Raw genomic sequence first — 12391 nt, 5'->3', positions numbered from 1 at the left:
GTCACCTCCGGGGCAGGCGGGGATCGAACTCATGCAGAAGTGGCTTAAGCTTCTTAGTGCTGTGCTTTAACCCGCTGAGCCACCAGGGAGGACCAAGACATTCTTTTAATGTCTATAATAATCCTATGATTATCATCTCATTTGACCAATGAGAAAAACAGGAACATTAAGTTCCCTGCTCCATGTCACATAGTAGCAGTACTGGGTATTGAACTTCAGCAGGCTGGCTCCACAGCCCAAGTCCTTATTCTCTATGCTACACTGACTCTCTAGTTTCTGACAACCCTTGTGACTATTCTACTCACCCTATCAAGAAAGATGGCAATAATTGAATAAAAGCAAGCTTACACCAAATATAAAACTATTCATGTCTTCTCTGACCTGGCAAAATACACTTTCATTCCAAATGAGTTAAGCTCTGAGAATCTTTCCGGTGAGAGGTATAATTAAGGTAGCAGGGATTTACAAGAAGGGCAGATTGGCACGTGCTTTAACAAATAGAAATATAAAGATATGATGCCCTAGCAGGGATCAACTTATGAGAGAAAGCAGAGCCTAGAATGACTCCACTGGGTGAATGATAGCACTTTTAATAAAGGTTAGGAATATAGGGGTCAGAACAGATTCTGACAGGAAAGAAATGAAAACAACGACATTTTTTTATAGCTTGAGAAAAATGCTCTACCCAAGAAAGACAAACTATAAAATGACAGGATTTTAGACACGCTGAAATTTCCATTTGCCTAGTTTGGTTATGCGCTACCCAAAGTAGCAGCCAAATGTATCGCAGGCTGATTATGCTGCATACACTTCCATGATTTCACATTTTCAAACATGCATGTGGACATGATTATTGCTCAGATGCTGGGACTGTGCTTCTGCCAGGGTAGTCTGTGAGGCAGAGGATCATCTGTGCTCCAGATTCCTGTGTCTCCCCAAGAGGCTGAGCCCAGGGAACGCCTGCCAGGCCGGCCCCAGGTGTGGAGGGCATGCACAGGCGGGATCCGGGCCTCATCCGGGATGGGTAGGGCCAGCTGGGCCCTGCTCAGAGGGATTCAGGACTGAGATCAAAAGGCTGACTTAAAGCAAGAGTCAGCAATCTGCAGTAAAGGAATCAGAGCTTTAATATCAGAAAGGTGAGGGGTGCTCCCCCAGACTTCCATTGGCAATCAGGGAGAGCAAAGAACGGTGCCCAAACATTAGGGGGGTGTGAGGATGGGAAATTCAGATAATGCCCTCCTCAGATTCGCATGACTCTGCAGCCAAAGTCCTTCTCTGGGCTACACTGACTCCTGTTGCTGACCACCCTCATGACAATCCTAGTTACCCTGCCAAGAAAGATAATAATAATTTGATAACGGCCAACTTGTACCAAACCTGAAACTGCTCATGTTCAAGGTCGGGCATTGAAATTTCGCCATTTTTCAATGACTCCTGTCCATTTCTTTTCGGGGATGTCCCTCTCACTTGCCCAGCTTCGGCCTTGCAGGAAGCTTATGTACAACTTCCCCCTACTCCACTGGTCACTGCTCTCTGTTGTCAGTAGGATCCACACTGTGTTTACTTATCATTTCAGCACAGCCAACCAAGTGTCTCCCCCAAGACTAAATGGGAATTGAGGGTTGTCAGCACATAAAAATACTGGAAGCCAAAAAAAAAAAAAAAAACTGGAAGCCCAATTAAATTTGAATTTCAAATAAACCATGATTTTGTTTATTTGTTTAGCCTACATTTACTCTGTACAATACTTGGACACACGAATGCTAACAAATTATTGTTAATCTGATATTCTAATTTAACCAGGCAACCTTCATTTTTATCTAAGAACCCTGTGGGTACCCAGATTGTTTGGATTTTGACAGCTTTAGGGATGAAAAAATATCCCTACAGCATGCAAGTGTTCAAAGGAGAGGAAAAAAACATTAGGTGCCGTTTATATAAATTTTGTTAAAGATTGGAAAATCATCTCCATTCTAACTCTCCAGAAATTTCTCCTCTTCCAAATCTTCATTAATGATATTACCAATCTAAAATTCTGAGAACTGTTCAGAACTGCCTTGCCTTTAGCTCCTCTTAGCTGGGAAGCCTCTTAGCTGAAATTCTGCATAGCTTCTGAGGGATGTCCACCTACATCTGACCCTATGAAAGTGAGCTTGGAGACACAGATCCAGTTAAAATTCAAGTCGGCCCTCCGTGGTGGCGCAACAGGTTAGGACGCAGCAGGCTGGCCGTGGCCGTTTCAGTGTGAGTTCTATCCCCGGCCCAGAGGTGATCCACATGGCGCGGCAGACCTCTCCTGTCTCGCCCACTGCTCCCCTCAGCAGTGTACTTGGTCCATCTGCATGTTCCGCTCCCCACTCTGTCTCTGGTGAAGCCTTTCACCGTCCCTGCACCTCTGGCCTGTACCCCATTTATTCTGTATAAATAAATAAATCTTAAAAAAATAAAATTAAATTAAAATCACACTGACTCACTAGGCTTAAAGCTCTTTAAAAACTAGCTCTTTGTTCTAACCTCCAGGTTGAACGTACCATGCTTCTGTGCCGTGCGCCCCCTGGAGAGCCGCCTGGACAGTTTCTTCACTCTGCTTTCAGTGACTCCCATGGTGCCAGCTGGAAACCATGAAGGTAGGCATACTTACAGGGCAGGAAATCAGCAGCCACTACAAATCAAGGCTTTTATTCTTTTTTTTTTTTTTTAATTGGAGAGCTGGCTGTCAAGACTTTACTAGTCTACTACAGTCTAGACCAATTAGGAGACAACTGGCTACAAGAAACCGAAAATAAATAAATAAGCAACCAAAGATGCAAACCATCAGTAGCTTACTGAATCAGAAACAGAGGGTTAGAGGCAAAGGGTTAGAGGCAGCAAAATGTGTTTAAGGGAGTTTTCAGCTGATTCTGGTGTCCACTATTGCAGCAGAGCTACTGACATAAACCCATGTTCATAACACTAATGGTCATGGACTGACTGGAAAGCTTGTTAAAATGCTGATACTGATTCAGTAGGTCTGGAGTGGGGCCTGAGATTCTGTATTTTCTAACAAGCAACCTGGCAATGCTAATACTGCTGGCTCACCGACCACATTTTTTAATAGCAAAAGTTTAAGCCACAAAGACATTTGCAATTTATTTAACAAAAAGTCACTAGAAGCAGGAAGGATGGAATCAGTGGCTGGATGACACTATCATGCATGTCTTATCTCCCTGGCCATTCAAGTGATATGCTGATAATTTTTTTTTTAAAACATTTTGCTCATCTGTTTTGTTTTTTTTAAAAGATTTATTTATTTATTCGTACAGAACTGGGATACAGGCCAGAAATGTAGAGGGTGAGAGGACTCACCAGAGACAGAGTGGGGTGCAGAACAGGCAGATCAATGAAGTACACTGCTGAGGGGAGCAGCGGGCGGGTCAGGAGAGGTCTGCCACACCATGTGGATCTCCTCTGAGGCAGGCGGGGATCGAACTCATGCGGAAGTGACTTAAGCTTCTTAGTGCTGCACCACCAGGGAGGGCCCCTATGCTGATAAATTTTAACAGCCAGCTAGGGATGGAGTACCAAATGATATGTAGCATTTCCATGGGTAGCATCTGCCAAATTCAATGGTAAAAAAATGCAACAGTTAAATTTATGTTACCATTGTGATGCTAACTGACACAAAATTCCTGAAAATTCTGCATTCCATTCTTGCAAACAGTTTCATGAGGGTTGCAGTTTGCACTGGTCATAGGCTTGTGGTCCCACGGAGAAGATGACTGGTATCAGATGCTCCAGGCATGGGAGTCGTGAGCTTTACAGATCATGGCGACAAGGATACTTTGGCAAAGGTCTGTGGATGAACAGCAATTATTATTGGCTTAAATCATCCTGGACAGATGAAGACTAGATAATATTTGGAAATTCGGGGTTATCATAAGGGATGTAATACCTGAAACCAAACAAACAAACCTATAGAAGGCGAATATGTTTCATAAATTGAATTAATCCACTGTACAAAAGTATATTGAGTAACTATCATGTGCCGAGCACTATACTACAGTGATATTTCCTCCCCAAGATTCATATTCAATAGTTTTTAAAGTTTATTTTATAATTAAAAATTGATATGGCACCCCTACCTACACCTCTCTATCCCCACTACCCCATTTCCCGTATAGAGGCAACAAATATTTCTAGTTTCTTTTTATCTTACAGAGATATTTCCTGTCCTCTCTGCACATACCTGTATATTGCCCACCACTTTTTTTTTTTTTAAGATTTATTTATTTATGCATACAGAGCTGGGGTACAGGCCAGAGGTGCAGGGGCGGTGAGAGAATTCACCAGGGGCAGAGTGGGGAGAAGAACAGGCCGACTGACAAAGTACACTGCTGAGGGGAGCAGCAGGTGGGTCAGGAGAGGTCTGCTGCGCCATGTGGGTCACCTCTGGGGCAGGAGATTGAACTCATGCTGAAATGGCTTTAGCTTCTTAGTGCTACATTTATCCACTGCACCACCAGGGAGGGCCCCCACCACTTTTTAAAAATAGCTGCATATCTTATGAAGGACTGAAGGAAGTAACGCAGGCCTGTGCAAAAATAGCTCAGGCAAGCACCGCCCCCGCCCCCTCCCCAATGCAGAATAGGTTGAAGAGGGACAATGTACATTTAAATTGATTGGATAATGGGAATGGTGTGGGTCAGGCTGATTGGACTGGAGGCACCAGGAAATGAGACATCTATTCCTGGAAACCTGTCCATGGGTGGTTGAACTGTGACCCAGGCTGTGATGTCTGTTAATCTTTGAATCCATTTGCTAAGTTGAATTTGTGTGGGCTCTGACAAATGTAACAGCCAACAAGGCCAATATATTCCCTGACATTCCTTTGGTCGGGGTCTTGACTGAACTCTGTGTGTCCGGCAGGGAACGGCTTGACCCTGGCTGGCCAGCCCAATAAACTCTACTTTGCAAATTGCATTCTTGTGTGACGCTCTGTCTTTTGCGGTAATCAAGTTCTTGGACCCTAACACTTAGAACCTTTCTGCACCTGTTTTTTCACTTAAATGTATTTTAGATACTCCCCCGTCAGTTCTTTTCCCTGTTCTTTTTCACAGAAAATATTGAATCCCTTTCTTTTAAATGCTTACCATTGTAAAGTGTCCAAAGAAAATATAGCACAAAAATGTGAGTTCTGTGAGGGCAGGAATTTTTGCTCTTGCTCATGGCTTTTGTCATCAGCACCCTTCTCTTCCCTTCCCCCAAACTCCCTCCACCCCTTGCCTGAAATATAATACATAATTTAAGGTTACTTGTTGAAAGAATAAAGATGGCTCCTCTTAAGAGTAATGATTGTAGCTTCAGGGCTCAGAGCAAGGATGGGCGGGTCTGGCTGATAGGAGGTGGGGGCGGGGAGGGCAAGACAGGGCTGGATGGGGTGGGCTGCCCAAAGGGACTGTGGGGTACCCCTGCAAGGAAGCTACAGAATGAAGATGGTGCCTGCTTCCCTGTGAGGCCCATAATTAGCGCAGGAAGAAATCCCTTCAAATTGATAGTATGGCCTAAATAGCACAGATATTAAAAGACAGGAATACCCCTGGTAGAGCACTCTGAATCCCCATAATTCTTGAATCTAATTCACAGGGAATTAACTTGTGGCCAAAGAAAGCCATTTGACCCTTGGTGCGTGGTTCTCCCAGGATCTGACTTCCTTGTAGGAGAGTATTCTGAAGGACAACCTGAACCCAGAATTTTTCCTTTCACAGATTTTTTTCATGGAGTTGGCCCCTGAAGAAACCAAAGCACCTCAAGTGCATCCTGGATCTTCCACACCCTTCTTCACATGTCTTACTGCTTTTGGACTGACAATGGGACTAGGAGAGAAGTCTTCCCCACTGGATGTCTAGACCACAGGACCTTCTCAGTGAGTAGTGTCCTGCATCAAGCTGGTGGGCCTGGATTTTTACTGTCATAAATGTGTGTTCTTTTCTGGAAACTTGTCCAACAGACAGGAAACTGTCCAGTATACCAGTTCTCCACAAGACCATCTAAACTAGTTGGGTGCCTACTCCTGAGTCAGCTGACTTCCCATTTACTACAAGAGTAAGGAAATGACAAATGAGAGTTTTGAAAATAAATACAGGTGACCCCTGAACAACAAGTTTGAACTGTGAGGCTCTACTGTTGGGAGTGACCAATGCGGAGATTTACTGAGGGACTGGATAACTGCGGTAATAAATCAGGCCTTGCATCCAAAGGTGATAAGGTGGTAACAAACCGGGCCTTGCATCCAATTAACAGGACCTTGCATCCAGGTGATAGCTGAAGGTGACAACAAACTGGGCTCCCCCTCCAAGTTTGATAACAAACTGGGCCTTACATCAAAGGACACAGCGATGAGTCACCCTTTTAGAATGTGAATTTAGAGTCTATATAAGAGACCCTTCCCCCCTCTAGAGTAGCTGCGGACCCCACCCTAGGGGCTCCGTCTCAGCTGCTGTCTGGGGGCAATGAACTGCTTGCTCACCCTTTCTGCCTCCCACCTTCCTTTCTTGCGGAGGTCACAGAAATTGGGACAAAACACCTACTTACTCTCACGTTTTAAATTCCTCCTCCTTTCTCCCCAGCCTATCCAGTGTGAAAACTTTAATGCGATGAGCCATCTATGATTTTCTTAATAACATTTTCTTTTCTGTAGCTTACTTTATTGCAAGAATACACTGTGTAATACAGATAGCAGACAAAATCATGTGTTAATCAACTGTTTTTGTTATTGGTAAGACTTCCAGTCAACAGCAGGTTATTAGTAGTTAAATTGAGGGAAGTCAAGTTACACAAAGATTTTCTACCTTACTGGGGTTCAGCAGCCATAATTTCCATGTTGTTCAAGGTCAAGTGTAACTTAAGAATAAAGACAAAGAGAACACTTTCAAAATGTCAAAATAAGGATTTCCAAAAAATTCACTTTATAAAACAGAACACCAACAAAGTTGCTCAAAATAAACTTTTCCAGGACTCTGGAAAAGAACTAAAGGCTTGCAACAAGTTAAGAAGCATTTATTAAACATAGAATTAAAAACAGCTGACTCTCGTTATGAACAGTGCCATTTGGGGCATTTTAATTTGCTCTAGTTCTACCATGCTCTCCCAGGTCTGAGGTGGCTGTGAAAACCAGCAGCCCTACAACCATGGCAGCTGTGAAGAGCAGAACCCTAATTGGGGGGGGGGGGAGGCAGTTGGAGGGGGAGTTGGTTTAGAACTTCCCCCAAATTCCATTCCTAAAGAATTGTTAGTATTTGACTTAACTGGAAGTTCCCTGGAAGCCTACCATTCACAAAACTTGCCTTAATTTGACCTGACTCAGCCCCCTGAGGGACTGAGAAGAACCATCTCAGAGGTGTTTAAAGAAACAACACAGGGGCAATTGTTAAATTTGTAGCTGCCTGAGGCAGTGGAACCCATTGGCACAAACAAGACTGAATTAACTAGGTAAAAGGAAAAGCTCAGGAATGAGATTTTCAAAGGGGATTTTGCAAAATTTGGATATATTCCTGAGCTCAAAAAAAGCTATCAGGCATGTATGCCCGTGTGCCTATCAAAAAGTCCTCTAAAGGCCTTAATCTGTCATTCTGGCTGGGTTAAGGCTCTGCACAAGCAGGAAATGAAGACTTAAGACCAAGGTGTCAACTGCTGAGCGGTGAAGTAGTACTTGCAATTAGTTTCCTATTGCTGCTATAGAAAATTACCACAAATGTGATGGCTTACAAGACAAATTTATGATCTTATATTTCTGGAGGTCAGAAGTCTAACATGGGTTTGCCTGGGTAAAAATCAAAGTGTTTGCAGGGCTTTGTTCTTTCTGGAGATTAGAGGAGAAAATCCACTTCCTTTCCTTTTTTTTTTTTTTTTACTCCTCAAAACATTGCCCTATTCTTTAGTTGATGACCTCAAATCACCCTGACCTGCCCTCTTGGAGTCCCAGTTTCTCTGACTCTGAATCTCTGGCCTTTTTCTTTGCCTTTAATGACATTAATAAGGGTATAATGGGAAACACTGAAACTAACAAATTAGATAAAAAAGAAAAAGCAATATATTCCTATAACATCATGAACTACTAAAGCAAGCTCAAGAAAAGTCTAAAAATATAAGTAAGGCTTATTCAGGTAAGGTGATTAAGTAAGTAATTTAAAACTACCTGCCCCTACAATAAAAAAGTTTCAGGACCACATTGCTTCGCTGGTGAATCTACCAAGCATTTTAAGCAGAATGCCACCATGGTGATTTGGCGTTGGGGATGTGGTGTAGTAACATGTAAGGAAGTATTAGCTTCTATCCAAAAAAAAATGCAGTGTTGTAAACCAACATTACCTCAGTACAAAGAAAAATTTAATGATGTGTTTATGTAATAGTAAAAACAGAAAATAATAAGGCAAATAAACAAATATAAAATAAAGAAAAATGCTATTCCTTCGCAAAACATTCACCAAAAAATAAGAAGAGGGCAACTTCTCAACTCATTCTGGGAAGTCTGTATTACATTGATGTCAAAACCAGACACTTCACATAAAACTACAGATTAATATCTCTTAAGAATTTAGATGCTAAAACAGCAAGTAAATGCTTGTAAAACAAACCCACAAACATAAAAACTAATAAACCACATCAGCATGACCTGGGAGAATTCCAGGAGTACAGGCATGCTTTACCAGCTGAAAATTAATCAATATACTGTACCATATAGATGAATCAAAGAACAAAACAAAAAAAAAAAAAATCACATGATCATCCCAACAGATGCAACAACAGTATGTCACAACAGTATGTCACAGCATACTTTCATGCTAAAACCATTCAGGAAACTAGAAATAGCAGTGGACTCCTTAACTATGTAAACAGTTCTATAAAAATAAACAAAAAATAGAGCTAAGATATACTTTGGTGGTAATGCAACAGGTACAGGTTTCATGGACTCCACCCCTACTCCAGATGCTGGAACTCCAAATCCCATCAGTACTAAGAAGAAGCACGCAGGGACGTGAGGGCGAACTGAGCAGCCAGGTTGAGATAAATCCGGACATTTGGCTCTGGGGGTTACCTGGTGGTTTGCAGCTGATCGTTTTGGCTCTCAATCCGTTTTCAGCGTGCTGGTGCAGTCCAAGTCAGCAGAACTGGTGGACATCCTAGTTAACCTGTGTTTCTCTCCCTCTTTCCCTGGGTTATTCCTTTACCTTTCTCCTTATAAATAAATCCATTATTTAACCTTTTGAGTGTGTCCATAATATGATTGAATCGTAAGCACACAGGTGAAGACCCACAGACAGGCAACCCAATTCACATTGGGGTGCCCTATAACAGTAAAAGCCTAAAAACTTTTCTTTTAAGATATGGAGAAAGACCAGGATGTCCACTCTCTTTCTCATTTAATATTTCTATTCACCATTTTTACTAAAAATTGTCATCTGGGCAATTAGGTAAGATTAAAAAAAAAGATTTCAATATGAAAAAAAGAACTACTACATTCACAAATGACATCATCTTGTCAATAGTAAATCATAAGGAGTTCACAAAGTACTATTAAAGTTAATACACAATTTCAAACAGGTTTTAATGCCTTAGGTTAATATACACTATGAATTGGCTTTATAAGACCAGCAATGAATACTCTAAAACTGAAATTAGGGAAAATGTACCATTTAAAACAACATCAGAAAGAAAGAAAGAAATTCAATAAAAGAAATAAATTCAACAAAAATACAAAACATTGTCATTGAAAAACCACAAACAGGACCCACCCTGGTGACTCAAGGGGTTAAGTCTCAGTGCTATAAAGCTATGAAGCTATCTGCAGCAAGAATTCTATCCATGGCCAGGGAGCTGACTGACCCTCAAGGCACAGCAGACCTCTCCTCTCTCACCCTACTGTTCCCCTCAGCAGCTTATTTCAGTAAAATCCACCTATCTGCCCCCCACTGTCTCTAGTGAATCCTCTAACCACCCCACACCTCTGGCCTACACACCATGTCTTGTGCATAAATAAATAAAATGAATCTTAAAAACTCATGCAGGGAAATGGGAAGTGAATGGGTAAGAAGTTTTGTTTTGGGCTCTTAGAAATATTTTGGAACTAGATAGTAGTGATGGTTGCACAACTGTAAAATACACTAAAAAGTGCTAACATGCAGGGTGAACACTTTGAAGGGTGAATTTACAGTATATAAATTTGACCTCAAACATTTCTTTACACAGGGCAGAGAAAGCAGTAAGAACTGTACTCACGTTGCCTTCACATACTAAGGAGCATGTATTAGGCTACAGGGACTTTATATAAGAATAGCCTGAGCACTTGGTAAAAAATGCAGATCTATTCCAAGGAAAAGGACTAGAGGGTGAGACCAGAATTTACATTTTTAATAGATCTTCAAGTAATTTTTATGTGCACTGCTATTAGAGAGCAGGTCATGTGTAGAGAATATAAAATGAAAGGACAGAGTCCCCGCCCTTAGAGAGGTGATAAAACAGTCTTGCATGATATGTCCCGGCCCTGGCATGCCCTGACATTAGTCTTGGTTTCTGCATCAACCAGGGGTAATATAAGCAAAGGTCAAGCTGGGAGTTTAGACAGTTTAACTATCCTCAAGATGTTCCACAAGGGAAGAAGACCTATTCACAGGGCATATTATGGATGAACCCATACTTTGGGCACAAGAAAATGATCCCATGCACAGTATTCACAATGCTCTTGCAATTCCTGACCTCTATCGTTATGATTGTTGAGGGTGTGGGGAAGGGGAGAAGGCTATTATCAGAAAAACAGGAGAATTCTGAAACCTCCCCAAACGTTCCTAACAACCACCCTCTGCAGCCCTGGACTCTCTGTCAGAGCTTGAAATCTCATGACCGTTAATTACCAACCCAAATCACAAAACATTTCAGCTCCAAAAACACAACATGGGCTCCTCCTCAGGTCCAAAATGAATGTATGTGAGGGGAAATTTACATCCAACAAGGTAAGGACTGTATACCTTTATCTTACAAATAGCCAAGGTAAAGGCTAAGGAAATGAGGAATGCAGGCTAAATCTGCATGGCAGTTTTAGCAGATAAACACAGAGAATTAAGACATTGCTAAATGTGACACGACAAGAGGCTTACCAAATGCTGAATTTTTGAAAATAAACAGAGTACTTCTTTCCAGAGTTAGTGTGATGACTATAATTAGTCCACTATACCCCACTCCTCTTTCACCTTTCTCAACAGTTAAAGCATAAGGACAAATACAATTACCAGTTCAAATAAAAGTGATACGTGAGTCTATGGAAAACTGTTTGGAGGCTCCTCAAACTGCTAAACATGGAGCTTCCCTACGACCCAGCAATCCCACTCCTAGGTATCTACCCAAAAGACACAAAAACACTGATTGAAAAAGATACCTGCACTCCCATGGTTATTGCTGCTTTATTCACAATTGGGAAGACATGGAAACAGCCCAAATGCCAAAAAATGGATGACTGGATTAAAAAGATGTGGTACATATACACACAATGGAATATTACTCAGCAACCAAAAAAAAAAAAAGAAACACATGCCTTTTGCAGCAACATGGGTGGAGCGGAAAAGATCATGCTTAGTGAAACAAATCAGGAAAAAAGGGAAAAATACCGAATGGTTTCTCTCATAGCAGGAATATGATGGAACAGACAAGAAAATAATGATAATGATGATCAGCTATATACCAGAGACATTTTGTGGGGGTGGAGTGGGGAATGGGATCAAAAGCAATGGGGGGAGGGAAGTACACGGGACTATAGTGATGGCTCATGGGTGATTTGGGGATGGGAAGCCCAAGAGGACTGCAACTGAGATGGAAAAATGCACAAAAATATGTAAAAATAAACTATTATAAAATGAAAAAAAAAACAAACTGATACGTGAGTTTCAGAGACTGAGGCCATGGTGGAGAAAGTGGCCCTACATTAAACAAGAGCATGTACACTGTGCCACAGAATAGCGTGCAGATTTGGATTCTGACATCCAGAACTGGAATTCTGTGTAATTACTGTCTCATTTGAGTATTTAAGTACTTACTTATTGGTTATGTAAAATTTTAAAATTCCCCTGATATTCCTGACCTCCAATTCCTCATCTGTAAAATGAGGAGCCACTAATGTTTATACTGAGGGGGAAAGGATACAGTAGCTACATTGGTGTACCACCCAGATCGGCCCTCTTTTCCCCTTCAGTAATAGTTAGGCACTCACTACTTCCCTCCTGATAATTCACACAAAGTTCCCACTCCAGAAAAGGCCCTAGACTGAAAAATTGCCTTTGGCCAGACATACCTCCTAGGTGGGAGTGTGGAGGGAGTAATCTGCATCCAGTAGGGAGTTCCTGCCCTGCTCCCCACATCTCCACAG

The 12391-nt window shown here is 41.8% G+C and overlaps 1 protein-coding gene across 1 annotated transcript in view; it reads right to left on the bottom strand.

Moving 5' to 3' along the window:
• Nucleotides 1-3729: 3729 nt before the first annotated feature.
• Nucleotides 3730-12391, bottom strand: part of TBC1D4 (TBC1 domain family, member 4) — a 187979-nt gene continuing 179317 nt past the window's right edge. Inside the window, exon 21 of the mRNA XM_012723315.1 lies at nucleotides 3730-3832. The gene's annotated coding sequence lies outside the window, so the exon portion shown is untranslated. The remainder of the gene's footprint in view (nucleotides 3833-12391) is intronic.

Source organism: Condylura cristata, unplaced genomic scaffold, assembly GCF_000260355.1.
Source record: "Condylura cristata isolate star-nosed mole 26May11 unplaced genomic scaffold, ConCri1.0 scaffold00010, whole genome shotgun sequence".
Taxonomy (NCBI): Eukaryota; Metazoa; Chordata; class Mammalia; order Eulipotyphla; family Talpidae; genus Condylura; species Condylura cristata.
Note: the sequence above shows the minus strand (reverse complement) of the source record. Positions and strands in the feature narration are given on the sequence as shown.